Source organism: Leopardus geoffroyi, chromosome A2 (assembly GCF_018350155.1).
Source record: "Leopardus geoffroyi isolate Oge1 chromosome A2, O.geoffroyi_Oge1_pat1.0, whole genome shotgun sequence".
Lineage (NCBI taxonomy): Eukaryota > Metazoa > Chordata > Mammalia > Carnivora > Felidae > Leopardus > Leopardus geoffroyi.
In genome coordinates this window covers 150,164,702-150,179,691 of record NC_059331.1, presented here as the reverse complement: position 1 = coordinate 150,179,691, position 14,990 = coordinate 150,164,702, and the positions used below count along the sequence as shown (strand labels likewise).

Here is a 14,990-nt window from a genome sequence, read left to right as displayed (position 1 = left end):
GGGTGACGGTCATCTGGTTGTAGTCAAGCTACACAGTTAAGATTTGCACTTTACTGGGTGTACGTTGTATCTCAATAAAAGCATTTTACTTTTCTCCCCCCGCCCACCTAAAGAAAGAAAAGAAAACGAGAGCAGGCCATAGGCCAGGTGTTGGGGTGGGGAGGTGGATACATATTTTAATTTTTTAAACAAGTTTATTTATTTGAGAGACACAGAGCCAGCACGAGAAGGGGAGGGGCAGAGAGAGAGGGAGAGAGAGAACCCCAAGTAGGCTGTGCGCTGACAGTGCAGAGCCTGACTCAGGGCTCGAACCCACCAACCCTGAGATCACGACCTGAGTCGAAACCAAGAGTCGGATGCTTAACTGACTGAGGCGCCCAGATGCCCCAATTTTAATTTTTGAGAGAGAGCACGAGCGGGGGAGGGGCAGAGAGACACGGGGACAGAGGATCCGAAGCCAGCTGTGCGAGGACAGCAGAGAGCCCAATGCGGGGCTCGAACTCAGGAACCCCAAAATCATGACCTGAGCAGAAGTCGGGCACTCAACCAACTGAGCTCCCCAGGCTCCCCAGTGGATACCTATTTTTAACTCAGCCCTGCATCCTAACATTAAGACAAATGCTAATTTTGTGAACTTTGAAAACATTACGTGAGCTAAAAAAGCTAGTCACAGAAGACCACACCGTTATGTGAGTCCGTTCAAATGGTATATCCAGAACAGGCAAATCCAGAGACAGAAAGATGAGCGGTTGCCAGGGGTGGGGGTGGGGAGACCAGCGTCTGATACAGGGTTTCCTTTCTCCGTGAGGAAAATGCTCTAAGATTATCTAGTGATGATGGCCGCACGACCCTATGACCATACCAAAAAACCCAACGAACTGCACACCTTAAAAGGGTTAATGTTTATGGTATATAAATTAGATCTCAAGCTGTTATAAAGTTTTTATTTATTTATTTATTTTTACATTTATCTATTTTTGAGAGACAAAGAGATACAGAGCACAAGTGGGGGAGGGGCAGAGAGAGAAGGAGACACAGAATCCGAAGCAAGCTCCAGGCTCTGAGCTATCAGCCGAGAGCCTGACGTGGGGCTCGAACGCAAGAGCCGTGAGATCATGACCTGAGCCGAAGTCGGACGCTCAACCGACTGAACCACCCAGGCGCCCCCGATCTCAAGCTGTTATAAAAATGCTAATTTTATGAACTAGAACCCTGACTTCTTAACTATACAGAAGATGTACACCCACAGCCGATAGTGTTGTGAAGATGGGTCCATTAATCAAGACATTTGCTGCAGTTCAGTGTCCGCTTGGGACATTTGCCGAAGTGTCTCCGTAAGCTGACAGACACAGAAACATTTCCACCAGCTCACATTTCCATCAAGTTCCCCCGAAATGTACTAAAGCCATTTCTCAGGGCTCCAGACTTTTGGAGGTCCTCCTGTGACCCCTCCTCCAAAATCTTTGCACTAAATGCCTTTGAACTCCCTCTGTTCGTGTATGCTACTCTCAAGAAACATTGATGACATCTAATGATGAATAACCCCTACTAGAAAAATAGGTTAGAACTGGGAACAATTTTATGCGCATGATTACGGAGTAACAGAAATATAATTGAGCCAAAGATTCACAATTGATTATATTAATGTTTTATTAAGGGGAACAATTCTTATTTCCTTAACGCTACATGCCAGATGCTTTACAGGTGTATTTGATTTCATCTTCACGACCAAAGTTCACAGAGGCTAAATAAATAGCTAAGGTCACCTGGTTGTTTAACGACAGACCGAATGAATTCTGCCTCTATAATAATACACCTCCCTATCTTACCTCCCCCAGATCATTCCAGAAAAATTCTGAATTGGTACATAAGAAAACAGTTCACACCCAGGACCAAGCCTGGGGAGACAAAAATGACTTACTCATAGTGGAAAGATCCACTGAGATCATATTTATGACAGCGCTATGTAAACTGTAAAGTGCCATGCAAACACACATATCCAGCAAAAAATATATTATTGTTACTCTTATAGCCTGGGTACTGGATGGGGGAAAAATGAGAGCTGAGGTGCAGACAACTCCTCGCAGCTGGACTGCTGTGCTCACTTATGCTAAGTTAAAGTGAAAGTAAAGACTTCTTGCAGTTATCTGCTCTATATAGTGGCCCTTTCAGGTCTTTATTCACGGGAATGAGACTTTTCAGGGTTGAGTTGAGGCTGCACTAGAGAGGAAGGTGTAGGGCAGGACAGCCTGTGATCCCAGCGGGTACAGGTCTGGGGGAAAAAAAAACTATGTTGCTTCTCAATAGGAAGAGTGGAAAGTTACTCAAAAGATAGCGAAAACAACCTGGAAACCTGAACCCAGTATTTCACAAATACTGAGGAAGGTTGTAGGAAAGAGCAAAAGGGTGTATTCCGTCCCCTTCACATTTGCTGCCTTCAGAATCAGTGTCTCCTAATTTCCAGTGCTTTCAAAAATCTAATGAACTTCCGCAGGGCTTCACATGTGGTCTAGTGAGCTCTATCAGGAAGCAAGAGGTGGCCTCCTGGTTATTCTCCTGTGGCCCCGGGGAAATGCTGTTCTAGTGACGTGAGTATCAGTAGAGGAAAGGAAAGGAGAGAAAGATGGCACAGGCGTTACTTGGGTTTATCCACGAGTCCATAGCGTTATGAGTAAGCCCACTCTGCCTGGACCCCCGAGCTGCTGATCTAGTCACTAGACCGTGCTCCATCATTAATTATCAGGCTGGTGCTACTAACCAAGGTTATCCTAAACACCCTGCCTCAATTTAGTACTACTGTGTTGAGCTGCAGACACTAAGCAGGAGAGCGTGGAAAAGAACGGGGAAGAGGGGCACCTGGGTGGCTCAACTGGTTGAACATCTAACTCCTGATTTCGGCTCAGGTCATGATCTCATGGCTCGTGAGTTTGAGCCCTGTGCTGAGAACACAGAGCCCACCTGGGATTCTGTCTCCCTCTCTTTCTGCCCCTCCCCTGCTCTCTCTCTCTCTCTGTCTCTAGCTTTCAAAGATAAATAAACATTTAAAAAAAATAATGGGGAAAAACCAAGTAAGCCTTCCATCTGTCCTTTCTACACTGAGCCAGTTTCCTGCCTCCTTTTTCCACATCCTTCTCAACAGTGTAAATTCACAGACATAGGAGAGAACTCACCTGCTGCCCCAGACTTACTGGAGCATAGCAAACCTATTATATACTTCAAAATCAAAGAACGTGGCCATCTGAGGTCATGCTGGGAGATGTTACATGTTCCTTACAGGCCACAAAGGAACTGCTATGCCTGGAGGGCCCTGATGTACCAGTCCAGGTAGCTGGGGGTGGGGTCCCTCCCGATGCAGGTTTCTGCTTCTGCTGAGAATCTGCTTTACTGGGAAACAGGTCTAGTGTTTTCAAAGAGAAACCTTTCAAGTGCGGTGGTGAAACAAACACTGGTTTGTGACCCCAGTGTTTCTGCAAATGTTTTTCCAGGCTGGGGGTGCACATGTTGACAAATCATTTGGGCAGCAAAACTGCAGTGATGTTTCAGAAATGCTTGCTTGCCGGGAGGAGTCGCAGGGCCATCAAATGCAGTGAAGGTGTCATTAAGAAAATGCCTATGGGGGCGCCTGGGTGGCGCAGTCGGTTGAGCGTCCGACTTCAGCCAGGTCACGATCTCGCGGTCCGTGAGTTCGAGCCCCGCGTCAGGCTCTGGGCTGATGGCTCAGAGCCTGGAGCCTGTTTCCGATTCTGTGTCTCCCTCTCTCTCTCTGACCCTCCCCCGTTCATGCTGTCTCTCTCTGTCTCAAAAATAAACGTTAAAAAAAAATTAAAAAAAAAAAAAAAAAAAAAAAAGAAAATGCCTATGCCTTCTTTCATATTCCATGTGACAGTGTGGACACGATGTGCCACCTCGCGTGCATCTATTCCAGTCCTCGCCCCGCCACTAGCTAACTGGTGATCATGAGCACAGCACTTAATGCCACTGTGCCTCAGTTTCCGTATCTGGAAACATAAATGGATTAGACCACCAGAGATGACATCTGAAAGCCATCCTGACCCACGAGGGAGACTGACGTGGCAGGAGAGGCAGCATCATCATTATTATTTGCATTTTCCAGGAAAAGGAATTCATGCTTCGGAGAGATGAGCCCCCGGGTCATATAACTAATCAACAGGAGAGTTTTCAATCTGTATCTCCTAAGCCCCAGAGCCTGTAACGTTTCCATCACACCACACAGGCTCTTGACAATGTTTCTGGCTTCCTGGGTGCCTCTGTCCAGAGGCACACAGTATACCCGGTCATAGACAGCCCACATTTGTTATTTGTCCCCTCACTTTCATCTCTTTCCTACCACACGTTGTGTCACTCAGTCTGTGCTGGCAAAAAAATGTGCTTTTGACAAGAGCACTGGGCACCGTGGGAGAGCAGTAGATGCAGCTTTATTTCAGTGCATATTCAATTGAAAGTAATAGCGGCTCCATTGTAATAAAAAGCTTTATTGTGCTTTGTAACGAAGATACAAAGCACTTAGCGGAAATCACGGTCTTTTAAACTCATCTGCTTTCTACTGTGTATCGTAGAGATGCACATACAAGGGAATTCAAAGGGAATGCTACAAAATGATGTACTCAAAGTAGCCATCCCTCTGAGGGGGGACCTCAGCTTTGTCCAGGCATTACCCCTTGGGTCAGTGCTTCTCATCTTTTGTCTTTTCCTACCGTGTTTACGGCAGGCACTCTCTGATCTTTCTGGATGCTTATTCTGCTCGTGAGGACTGACAGACTTCCCCAAAAGTTCTATTACACAATGATATGATCTCAATCAGGGTATACAAATCCTGTCCTACCTACCTCTAAACACACACAGACACACACACGCACACGCGCACGCACGCACACACGCACGTGGCGCACCGGAATACAAGGCAGCTAGCTCAGTGGGAGGAGAGGAAAATGAGGATTTTCAAGCCTTTAAATAAAGATTATCACTGTTGTTGGACTGTACAAAGATACAGAGTAATTAAAAAGCTCTTCAAAGAATGGAATAAGTACGTTAAATCCAGTTAAATAATTTTTCGGAAACACTGCAAGATGCACTTCTTGCGGTTTCATTCTCTTACAATGAACTGAAGGAAGAATATCTCATTTTCCAAATGGAACTTTATGGAGTCTCAATAAGCCCCCTCAGCACTTATCTAAATCTTTAATTAGTTCTATAATATACTGATGATATCAAGCCTAATTAAATTTATATAGATAAGGCGCAATGAAATTCTAACCAAGTGAGCTGGAAAGCATATATTAAATAGTAAATTTAATGGTTCAAGCTGATAACTACAATTTTATATCAAAAAATTAAATTCAATTTACATGTTGTATTCAAATTGATTTTGAGTGTGCAAATTATTGGAAAAATCTCTTGAATATATCAGTAAAATTGCTAATCCAGTCTGTTTAAATATCAGTTATTAATGTCTGCATTTGCAAATAAGCCACACACATTTGCATTTTTAGTGCATATGGTAAAAAATTATCTAAACCTTATGCCATTTTATTAAGAATACTAAGTGATTCTTCTTTTAGCTTCATGCATAAATTAAGGAGGCAAAGAAATGACTATTGGGTCTGAAGAAGAGAGAGACTCAGCAATTCAATATATAGTAAGGGAAAGATGATATATATTTTTTGCTGACTACAGCAGTTTATGTTACTCTTTGGGAACAGCAATTATGATGGTAAAATTCTTCCTTATTTGAAATCAACCGGAATGGGACCATACACAAATATCTGATGCCATAATCACAGGGAGAGGTGGACATATACCAATTTGGTGGCGTTTACCATTGGTTTTGAGAGGGGAAGGGAAACACTGTTATGTTTATCAGGGGGTAAAGGTACACACCAGCTGATCACATTTCAGGCAAGAAATATGCTTGGGAAGCAATACTAAATTGTCACTTGATTAGTCAAAGAGAGGGCCAGCCATCTATACTGTGTAAGATGATCAGTAACAGTACCATTCTTCGTTTTCACAGGCGACTGGCTACCCTTTAGAAGCATCAGCATTAAACATGTATCTTTTTCTTTGCTGACGTACTAGAATATTGAAGATGTTACAAATTGTTAATTGAGCTTCAGTGACCTCAGAATTAGGTGTATATGTGTAAACATTTGTGCAGTGATTATTCGGGACCAGCCATTAGCTGTTTTCCCCAAAACATACCTTTATTACTCTTGGATTCCACTGGTTGGAAAGCCATCTTTGAAATGATCAAATATTATGTGCATCTATTATATGTCATGTGCCTGCATTACGGAAGATACAAACAGTATGCCAATGATGTCGGAGAACAGAAAAATGAGTGTCAAGTGGAGTAGTGGAATATTCCAGAAAAGGGGCTGTAGTGTGACGCATCTTGACAAGTGGGAAGTTTAAGAATAAAGAACAGTCAGAAAAAAGGCACGGAGTCGCATGTAAGGAGGACTGTGAGATCAGTGGGAACAGAAGTTTCCGGAATAAACAACGAGGGAAGAAGCTAGCCAGTTAAGAAAGGACAGTTATTAGGATAATTTTTATTCAAGCCTGGAAAGTTTGGGCTGGGTAATTTATAATAAAGTTGCTGTAAGGATTGAGCAACAAATCAATTTAAGGGCAGAAGTATCACAAAGAACGGCTGACACCAGAAAGACATACAATATCAGCTGAAGGACTGGGGCTTTATTCCAAATGTGGGGGAGCAGTGATGGGAGAAATAGTAAAACACGAATCCAACCTAAACCTTTCAGAGGAAGACAGAGTCAGCCAAGTCTTGTGTTGACTGGATATAAGTGGTTGACCAGACAGGTGAATGAGCCACAAAGGGTGCTAGAAATTTCTAAAGTAATATAATGTAAAATCTAAGGTTAAGGAACTAAGGTTCAGATATTGCAGACCGTGAGCCTATTTTTACCGAGAACCAAAAGCAGAGTGAATGAACCTGTTAGTCTGTTATTATTATTTGCAAACTTGGAGGAAGAATTGCTTGGGCCAGATAAAGATGACGCAAGAGAATCGGGAACCTACAACTATCCAGATTTCCCTCTTGACTGGAGAATGCTGTTAAGCTTAGAAATGGGAACCTGCTTTAGGAAAGAAGAGGGTGAACTCTTTTCAAATATAAACTCTTCAACAAGGTGAAAACTTGTGTATTATGACACTCTATCCTCCCCTCCCCCACCCCCACCCCTTTCCTTCTGTGGGGGCAGCCCAGCACAAGAGTCTGAATGGGGGGCGGGGAGGGCGGGGTGATGCCTGCGTGGCTCAGTCAGTTAAACGGCCAACTTGGGCTCAGGTCATGATCTTACGGTTCCTCAGTTCGAGGCCTCCGAAACCTCCGTCGGGATCTGTGCTGACAGCTCAGAGCCTGGAGCCTGCTTCAGATTCTGTGTCTCCCTCTCTCTCTGCCCCTCCCCCACTCACGCTCTGTCTCTCAGAAAATGAATAAATGTTAAAAACATTTTTTGAATAGCTGGGAAGTGGTAGTCAATTCTGAATGGGGAGCTATGATGGAAGGTGGTGAAGAGGGAAACACTCAGGCCTGGCAAGATGATATCATTTTAGCATTAGTACGATTGCCTGTTCTGATCCCTCTTTTGTTGAGAATGTTCCAAGAATATCAAAGAAAAGAGACTGAGACTCTCACAGAACCTTTTGAAAATTTAGTAAAATCATGGACTGTCTTGCCAGAAAAAATTAAAATTGACGTAAACACAGATTTTGCATATAATTTTGCGGTTTATGGACCCCCCTGAACCTCCATTTTGCACTCCATGTTACTATTACATGGTTTAGACTCTTTTTGTTTAAAATTTTTTTTAATGTTTATTTATTTTTGAGAGAGAGTGAGAGAGAGAGAGCGAGTGGGGGAGGGGCAGAGAGAGGAGCAGACACAGAAGCTGAAGCAGGTTTCAGGTTCCGAGCTGTCAGCACAGAGCCTGATACAGGGCTTGAACTCACGGACTGCAAGATCATGACCTGAGCCAAAGTTGGATGCTTAACTAACTGAGCCACCCAGGCGCCCCTACATGGTTTGGATTCTATAAATATCACATACACTGCCCTCCCATGCATAGAAACATCTACATCTCCATATATAGAGACTCTTCTTTTCTACACAAACATATATCATGCTTCTGTGTGTGTGTGTGTGTGTGCGCGTGTGTGCGCGCCTATCTACCAATAAAGCTGAATGTAGCTCTCTTTCACCCACTTCTGATTAATCAGGATGTCTATTCAGACCAGATGGAAGCAGGAGAATGGGGTGGTTTCAGGTGGGTGGATCTTTCCATGTTGTCGCAGGGAAAATGAAGGAACAAACCTCAGTATCGCTGCAAGTCAGAATGCAGGTTATGGGATTTATTGTACAGATACACCTATGCATATCTTTACATGGGCACTTTGAGTGCTTCGAGACGGCTGGGTAAGCAAATGTTCACTCCTCTGGATTCTCAGGGCTCTCATCCAGAGCGAGTCAAGCCTCAGGAGAATGTTGGTTCCAATTTACAGCCCAGGGGTCTTACAAGAGCCCCTCGTTATTCCCAAAGGCGATATACAGAGACTGGGAGCATCCTGTGGTCTGCCTGCTGCTTGGTGCAGGTCTCCCACTACTATGTGAGAGGATGAGAGTATGGGGGCCGTGGAGGACAGCTAAGGAACAGAAGGTACGAAATAGGGAAAGGAGTATAAGAGAGAGGAGGATGAATTACAGGGCACAGACAGGGAGGGCCGAGGAATGAGAAGGAAGTAATAGAGAATAAAACAATGTTTTGCAAGTGATTTCTCAGAAGAGATTCCTTTACTCACCAAATTAAAAGACTCGTAAGACAATCAGAGAGGCCAACAACTTCTAAACAACTGACTACATGCAGTGGCTCCTGAAGAGCATAAATATACATATAGATGCCTCGAGTATCAACACAGCATTTGGAGACAATATTTTTATTCTGCAACGTGTTATGTGCCCTGGAATTAATAAAAGCATAAGTCTTTTTGTGTGTTCACTGGCTCTCCACGGGGCAGTCTCAGGCTGCTCTGTGTCGGTCTGAGTGTTAAAACCCTAACCCTGACATGTGAAAGCCCAGCAAGGCCAAACCGGCTCCAGGCAGGTGCCTCTCAGTTGAATGAGCTCAGACAGTCCTCATCTGCCAGATATGCTAATTCTTACACAATCAATACGCAATCCCTGAGCCTCATGCTTCTCAGACCTGCCTCAGAAAATGTGATGTCTGTTCCACTGCAGGGTCCACAGGGGGTGCGGGAGGCGATACTGCACTGGATTGTGTTCCCCTCTTGACCATTTATTTATTTATTTATTTACTTACATTTATTTATTTTTGAGAGAGCTGGAACATAAGTGGGGGCGGGGAAGAGAGAGAGGGAGACACAGAATCCAAAACAGGCTCCAGGCTCTGTCTGAGCTGTCTGCACGGAGCCCGACGGGGGGCTACAAGATCATGACCTGAGCTGAAGTCGGACACTTCACCGACTGAGCCACCCAGGCGCCCCCCATCTTGACCTTTTAAAGGGAAGTAGTGGAAAGCCAAGTTACCTCCTAAGTTCCCTGTTATTCACGGTGCGAGGCATTTCGAAAAGAACTCCCTACATTCAGAATCAGTCGGTAAGCAGGAAGATGCCGAGGCCTACTATTTTATAACTGGAATACTGGAATTAAAGATATGTACTTTTTCAAGAACTTCTGGGCTACAGCTGGGGAATTAACTTGTAAAACGTCACAGAAAGTCTTCAGTTAATTTTGTCACGGTATCCCGTTCGACGACCTGTTTGAATCTAGGGATACTGCCCTGAGGGAGCTCTAAGGGAGACAATGCAGAGAAGAAACTAGAAAGATGATGTCTCTACTCAGGACTAAGAAAGTCCACAAAGAGGAATGGGGACAATTCACTTCTAAACTGTGCCTAAAACATTCACGGCAGAGTGTGTGAAGCCATGGATACGAAAACTACAGAAAGACGACCCTGCCTCATCGTCTTCGTAAGGGATGTGGAGGGTACAACGTGTAACACCAGGCCCGCAGCTTGACCGATGCATGTGGGAACTAATTGAGATGATACATTTGAACCTCCCCGGGTCTGTCTGCTAGAGGAATTCAATTATTATTGAATTATAATCCTCTAACATACCTTATCCATCATCTCATGCTTTTTGATGATCTGCGCCTGATTTCTTTTTATAATTCAAAGTGTTTCGGTGAAGAAATAAAGTTACCACGGTCCCCTTCTGGGAGGAAACCATTCCACTGAAATCCCCTTCAATGGAGCTCCGTAGGATCCAGCTCAGGGCGCTGTGGGAACAGCTTGCAGTCTTTGATTGAGAAAACTTGGTCACAAGCGCCGATATCTTCACCCTTTGGTCTTCACCCTTGCTGCTTTTCATCTCTCCTCTCGTTACTATATTCGTGCTTCAAATGAGAATCAAATTCTTCTGCCTTGCCTAATTTCACTCACTTTCAATAACGTTGGCTGACTATCAAACACATTAAAAACTGGGGAACCAAGTGCTACATATCCTCTCGCATGTTCCGATAGGAAGAGTGAACAATTGCTGACATTCTCTTCATATTTAAACAAGGTACTTGTATTTGCAGTTTCATTTAAGGCTTAAAACCGCCCTAAAATGTAAGCAAATCACCTCCTTTTTAGAGATAACTGAAGAGTTAAAGGTTTGGAAACTACTGGAGGTTACTGCAGCGACTAGAGACTGGTAGGGCTGGGATCTAAACACTGGCTTGCATTTTGTTTCCACTTTCTCGGGTTGCAAAACCAGGAAGTTTTGAGAAGAGGCACAGAATCCTTCTCTCTCTATAGAATTCACCTATTATTGGAAAGCTACAGACCATCTAAAGGGACGAGGGATCTCTGAGGATCTGTGAAGTATACAAAGCTATTTAATCAGAGAAAAAATGTTCTTAGCAGCTCTGAGGATCCTGATTTGATTCGTAAGCCAGAAAGAAGACACCTAGATTTCTAGATCTCAAGGGAGAATGACCGAACAAGGTCACCAGACAGTCACTATGGTCTTTCTCCCCCTGAATTATGTCTATAATTGAACAGACAACAACTTTTCTTTGATAGGCCTATCGCTATGACATCTTATCAAATTTCATACCTACGTCTTAGATTCATACTGGGAACTCAAGTTGCCATTTCCAGGGACCTCCCGCCAAGTCAAGTCAGCTGAGTAATTGTAAGAAGGCAATCTTCCATTTCTGTCGGCAGTGACTGGGTCTAGAGGAGGGCGTGTGATACAATTTGGGCCAAGGAGACATGACAGGAAGTCTGTAGAGGGACTACTGGAAAATGTTTCCTTGAGACAAAACTAAAGCACAGGGAAGGAAACTATCTTTTTCCACTGGATGTTTTTGCGATGCTTAGAAATGTACGAGCCAGCCTGGGACCACAGAACGGGCTGTGGACTATGAAGCCAACAGACCTTGAGGGACGAAATGCAGAGAGCTGGCAAGATATAATATGTATGCAGTGGAGTATTATTCAGCCATAAAAAAGAATGAAACCTCTCCATTTGCAAAGATATGGATGGAGCTACGGAGGATAACGCTAAGTGAAAATAAGTGAGTCAGAAAAAGACAAATACCCTAGGATTTCAGTCGTATGTGGAATTTTAGAAACGAAGCAAATAAACAAAGGGGAAAACAAGAGAGAGACAAACCAAGAAGCAGACTCTTAACTACAGAGAACAAACTGATGGTTACCAGAGGGAAGGTGGGTAGGGGGATGGGTGAAATAGGTGACGGGGATTGAAAAGTTCACTTATCCGACTTCAGCCAGGTCACGATCTCGCGGTCCGTGAGTTCGAGCCCCGCGTCGGGCTCTGGGCTGATGGCTCGGAGCCTGGAGCCTGTTTCCGATTCTGTGTCTCCCTCTCTCTCTGCCCCTCCCCCGTTCATGCTCTGTCTCTCTCTGTCCCAAAAATAAATAAACGTTGGAAAAAAAAAAAAAAAAGAAAAGTTCACTTATGATGAGCACCAAGTAATGTGTACAGCTGCTGAATCACTATACTGTATACCTGGAACTCATATAACACTATATGTTAACTCTACTGAATTAAAATTAAAAAAAAAAAAAAAACAATAAAATTAGAAAGGCTATCAAAAGAAAAAAAAAAAAAGAACCTAGGTTCTTAATGACATCAGTGGGCCAGCGAATGGCCTCAAGCCATCCCACCTTAAGATTTCACATTAGGGGAGATAAAACTTTTTTTGAATTTATTTTTATTTTTTAATTAATTAATTTTTTAATTTACTTATTTTTTAATTTACATCCGAGTTAGTTAGCATATCGTGCAATAATGATTTCGGCATAGATTCCAGGGATTCATCCCTTATGTATAACAACCAGGGCTCATCCCAATGCATCCTTAATGCCCGTTACCCATTTGGCCCATCTCTCCATCCACCACCCCTCCAACAACCTGAAGTTTGTTCTCTATATTTAAGAGTCTCTTATAAACTCCCCCCTTTTTTTAAAGGAAAAGAAACGTTTTAAGCCACTAAATCAGCGTTTCCTGCTTCACGTAGCCAAAAGTATCCTAGTGTTAGATAAACCTGGTGTGAGAAGCCAAAGTACAACTCACCTGCAATCTCTCTCCTCTTTCTAGTATTTTATTTTTTCAGTGTGAAAGTGCTGTCCTTGATAATTTAAATAATTAACGGCCTAGACCATTATATTTACTTCCACTAATCTCCTGACTGCCCCCACTTTTTAAGATGAAACTATTTTTTTTTTAATTTTATTTTTAATTTTTAAAAATTTACATCCACATTAGTTAGCATATAGTGCAACAGTGATTTCAGGAGTAGATTCCTTGGTGCCCCTTCCCCATTTAGCCCATCCCCCCTCCCACAACCCCAAAGATGAAACTATTAATGACCCTTTTGCAAACCTTTGTTCCTCTCTATGGTCCACACACCACCTTCCACTTGGCCCCCATCTTCCATTTTCTCTCAGCTACATTTTTACTTTTGCCTGTGTGACCCCCAAAGACACAAGTGCATGCTTTGTCTGCATGGTGACTCATGAAAACCAGCAGAGGGCATTTATGTCACTGTGGGTGTCTGCTCAGTGCCAGGCCTGATACTGTGTAAGGATACATTTCCTTCTCTATCTGCCAGTCATAACCGCTGGGCCTTTTCGAGAGCATGCTTCTGGAGGCCCGCTTTGTATTCGGACCAGGAATTTCTTGTACAGTTTTTTTTTTTTTTTTTTTCCCATCAAAATTTCAGACTGGCTTTTCTTTTTCTTTTTTCTTTTTGCATTGTTTGTATTTATCATAGCTTAAGTTTTTTAAAATTCTTTTTTTAATGTTTATTTATTTTTGAGAGAGAGAGAAACAGAGAGACAGAGAGACAGAAAGAAGGAGACAGAGTGTGAGAGGTGGAGGGGCAGAGAGAGAGAGGGAGACACAGAATCCAAAGCGGGCTCCAGGCTCCGAGTCATCAGCACAGAGCCCGATGCGGGGCTGGAACTCACGAACCAAAAGATCATGACCTGAGCCAAAGTCGAACTGACCAAGCCACCCAGGTGCCCCCCTGTTTTTTCTTCTTAATCAACTATCCACTTTTTTTGAGTCCCTCCCCCCCCCCCCCCCACGCCAAGGCCCTTTTCCTGAGGGTGTTGTACCTGCTTCAGGGCTGCCCTTTCACTCTTTTTCCAAGTGGGATCAAGTGCTTTTTAGACACTATGTTTTCTAATTTTTTGGTTTATTTACTTGCTTTGCTTGAATACATCCTCAGTTAGTCCCCCAGGAAGAAGAGCATGAGAAGTAAGCTTTCTGAATCCTTGTAAATCTAAAAATGTCTTCATCTTGCCCTCAGCATGACTGATACACTCTCTGGATATACACATCTCTAGATTGAAATCATTCTTCCTCTGAGCTGAGCAGATACCCCTTCATTATTTCCTAGCACTTAGTGCTTGCTATTGATCACAAGTCTGATGCGGTTGACTTTTTTTTTCTCCCTCGCTTGCTGAAGCTTGTAGGAACTTTACTTTTGGCATTCTAAAAATTCACGAGGCTGTCTTTCCGTGAGACTCTTTTCTTCATTCACCGCACCGGGCACCCAACAGACTCTTCTACTGTGAAAACGTGTGCCCTTAGTCTTACTGTCTGTTTGTTTGTTTATTTATTGAAATCCAAGTTAGTTAACACACAATGTAGCATGGGTTTCAGGGGTAGAATTCAGTGATTCATCACTTACATATAACACCCAGTGCTCATCCCAACAAGTGCCCTCTGTAATGCCCATCACCCTTTTAGTCCCTCTCCCTCCCCCCCCACTTAGCCTATCCCCCACCTACCTCCCCTCCAGAAACCCTCAGCCTGTTCTCTGTCTTTAAGAGTCTCTCAGGCTCTTAGTTTTAGAAAAGCGTCTCTACCAGTTCTGTAGAGTACTTTCCCTTCCCATGCATTTTCTCGTCTCTTTTCTTGCGACTCCAATTAGTTGGATGCTAGGCCTCTAAGTATAGGTCGGATCATGTTCCTAAAAAGCCTCTCCTCTTGGCCTGGGAGCGTTATGTGGGTGGTGCTGAGAGTGCCAGAAGGTAGGTTTGTTTCTCTTTAGGGTGAGCGGGTGGGGATGCCAACTGTCCAGTGGGGAACCTCCTTCTCCGAAGCCACAGTGGAGAGGGCTCATTCTGGGGCTGCAACATCCACACCAGATGCCCGGACTTTCCTTGACTATTTCCTAAGATGGCTCCTTCAGGCATAAATTCTGGATGCTGGCGTTTTGAAGGGGTGAATACAACAGTGCTATAATGACGTTTTCCCATTTATAAAATTTTCACTAGTCCCTCTGTTTTCAGTTTCTCTCGGCATTCTCGTTTTTGATTGTTGGTTATGAACCTGGAACTTCTCCAAAGCACTCGCTGCATATTCCAGCCAGAGGTTCTCCCCACCAGTTCATCCATCAACTATACCCC

At 43.7% G+C, this 14,990-nt stretch overlaps 1 protein-coding gene across 1 annotated transcript in view; it reads right to left on the bottom strand.

The window, feature by feature from the left end:
- EXOC4 (exocyst complex component 4) overlaps nucleotides 1-14,990 on the bottom strand; it is a 766,053-nt gene that overhangs the window by 20,022 nt on the left and 731,041 nt on the right. The window lies entirely within an intron of this gene.